Source organism: Venturia canescens, chromosome 4, assembly GCF_019457755.1.
Source record: "Venturia canescens isolate UGA chromosome 4, ASM1945775v1, whole genome shotgun sequence".
In the NCBI taxonomy this organism is placed as follows: Eukaryota; Metazoa; Arthropoda; class Insecta; order Hymenoptera; family Ichneumonidae; genus Venturia; species Venturia canescens.
This window is the reverse complement of record NC_057424.1, coordinates 842,056-845,000: the sequence shown is the minus strand read 5'-3', so window position 1 is coordinate 845,000 and position 2,945 is coordinate 842,056. Positions and strand designations below refer to the sequence as shown.

The 2,945-nt window shown below is 56.1% G+C and overlaps 1 long non-coding RNA gene across 1 annotated transcript in view; it reads right to left on the bottom strand.

The window, feature by feature from the left end:
• Positions 1-2,403, bottom strand: part of LOC122409536 (uncharacterized) — a 4,172-nt gene extending 1,769 nt beyond the window's left edge. The window contains exon 1 of the long non-coding RNA XR_006260722.1: positions 1,637-2,403. This is a non-coding gene — a long non-coding RNA (uncharacterized lncRNA). The remainder of the gene's footprint in view (positions 1-1,636) is intronic.
• Between the last annotated feature and the right edge of the window lie 542 nt (positions 2,404-2,945).

Below are 2,945 nucleotides of genomic sequence, written 5' to 3'. Positions count from 1 at the left end.
CGTTGACTGCAAGACAGAATAGCATTGAGGATAACGGGTCTCCTTGCCGCACCCCTCTGCTGACGCGAACGATTCCGGACCGAGCACCCTCACACTCAAATACGGTTGAACTGCTTTCGTAAGTCAGGGTCACGTAGTTGTTAAATCCCTGTGGGAGACCGTGCCTTTCGAGGACTGCGCGTAGCGCATGGTGACTGATGCTATCGAACGCTCGCGCTATATCCAGGGAAGCAACATGCAATTCCCTTAGATTACGCCTCGAGTCGTCCAACAGCGTCGCCAGCACTGAGATGTTTTCCGCGCAGCCATCGTCGAAGCATCGTTGACTCTCATCCACAAGATCCGTTTCGCGCAGACGCTGCACTAGAACCTTGTGGAGGTGCCGGACAACGACCGAAGCAATACTAATCGGCCGAAAATCCGACGGATGCTCCGCCCCTGCCTTCTTTGGCACGAACACGGTTCTACTCACGAGAAGCCTTCCGGGGAACCCCCCCCCGGGTCAACACAATATTAAAGAAGAGGGCCTTGACGCTGGCCGGAACGCCACGCCACTGTCTAGCAGTAATCCCGTCAATGCCTGGTGCCGAAGAAAGACTCACTGTGACAGCAGTTGTTTCTTCACAAGCCACGGGGTGCCACACACACTCAAGGTCCGCCCGTGGAATAGGAGGATTGATCCTCGCAGCCGGTAAAGATGGCTGAGACACATATGGGCCCCAGTAAGCTGCCATTTCAGCAACGCCCGGGACACGTGCTTCAACCGGACCGTCGAGGATCTCCTTGGCGGCTCTTCCCATTGATGTTTTAAAGAGTCGTTGTGTGCGGGCATATTCCCAGCGTCTTCGTCTCCTCTTAGGCACGTTCTGAGGCACCGGACCCCGATTTGGCCTCTGTCTACGATCCGCTGGAGATGGTGGAAATATGGCTTCAAGCCAAGCGCAGCACTGCTCTGTGACGTCTCTCCCCGTAAGGAGATCGCGAGCGACTCCAATAAGTCGTTCTGACTCAAAGCCCTGGATTTGCCGAACGACCGGTATAAGTCGGTCGATCGCCTCCTGAGGTGTACCAAGTGCCGCGCTCCAGCGTCGAGGTGTTGCAGCGCGTGGAGAGTATTCAGCAGGCCGGTCGGATGTCGGTGGCGTACCAACGTCCGAAGTCCCACTGCTAGATGAGAGGCCCCTGTTACCCCCTGCGGTCGACTCTGGAGATGTTGATGCAGAGCCCGGACCTTCCGGAACCGCCAGGAGATCTTGGGATGCCGCGGCCACTAGAGCCTTATACCTGGCACCCCGCCGGGCACCCTTGATAGCTTCAAGAGTCCGGTCACCGCCGAAGAGCCCATGAAGATGTTGGTTCATAAAGGCTATGCCTCGCGCGGTGGCAAGGGCTTCCTCTCTCGCTAGGAGCCGTAGTTCTTCGGGGCTCCAACGCCTTTTGACTTCTGCAACTTGGACGTCAGCATTGGCCTCCTCGGGATGTGCAGAACGTCGGTGAACGCCAAGACCGATCTTGGTGGTAAATGAACGATCACATTTAGGGCACTCAAAAGTGGGTTGATGTCGCGGTGGAGGGTCTGGAACGAGCCCCAGCGCAGGTATTCCGGCGCGGGTTTGCCGCCGAGAGTCATAGTTACTTAAGAGAGTCATAGTTACTCCCGCCGTTTACCCGCGCTTGCTTGAATTTCTTCACGTTGACATTCAGAGCACTGGGCAGAAATCACATTGCGTCAACACCCGTGAGGGCCATCGCAATGCTTTGTTTTAATTAGACAGTCGGATTCCCCTAGTCCGTGCCAGTTCTGAGCTGAGCGTTGAATGGCGGCCGAAGAGGACGACCAAGACGGCGTGAGCCGTCGAAGAAGCCTCGCAGCAAAGAAGATCCGCGGGAGGCCAAGGCACGGGACCGAGCTCGGATCCAACAGGCTACGCAAACTTGCGTAAGGCACCCCGTTTTCACCTCGCCCAGGCCCGGCACGTTAGCCAAACCCGCTTCCCTAACAAGCCCGACGCGCCCCGCTCCTCAGAGCCAATCCTTATTCCGAAGTTACGGATCCAATTTGCCGACTTCCCTTACCTACATTAGTCTATCGACTAGAGGCTCTTTACCTTGGAGACCTGCTGCGGATATGGGTACGAACCGGCGCGACACCTCCACGTGGCCCTCTCCTGGATTTTCAAGGTCCGAGGGGAAGATCCGGACACCGCCGCAACTGCGGTGCTCTTCGCGTTCCAAACCCTATCTCCCTGCTAGAGGTTTCCAGGGAACTCGAACGCTTATACAGAAAAGAAAACTCTTCCCGGATCTCCCGACGGCGTCTCCAGGTCATTTTGGGTTACCCCGACGAACTCTCTTACGAGGGCCCGAATTGTATACGGTTCCGCTGCCGGGTTCCGGAATAGGAACCGGATTCCCTTTCGCCCAATGGGTGTGTCTTGTTATTATTATAAAATAAAAAAACATAATGACTTCAACACCATCATCAACATAGGATTTCTCCTAGGGCTTAGGATCGACTGACTCGTGTGCAACGGCTGTTCACACGAAACCCTTCTCCACGTCAGTCCTCCAGGGCCTCGCTGGAGTATTTGCTACTACCACCAAGATCTGCACCGACGGCGGCTCCAGGCAGGCTCACGCCCAGACCCTTCTGCACACACCGCCACGACCCTCCTACTCGTCAGGGCTTCATGACGGTGACTCTGAGAACAAAGCCGACCGCCTCACTTGCCACTGACGGCAGAGTATAGGCCCGACGCTTCAGCGCCATCCATTTTCAGGGCTAGTTGCTTCGGCAGGTGAGTTATTACACACTCCTTAGCGGATTCCGACTTCCATGGCCACCGTCCTGCTGTCCTAAGCAACCAACGCCTTTCATGGTATCCCATAAGCGTCGACTTAGGCGCCTTAACTCTGCGTTTGGTTCATCCCACAGCGCCAGTTCT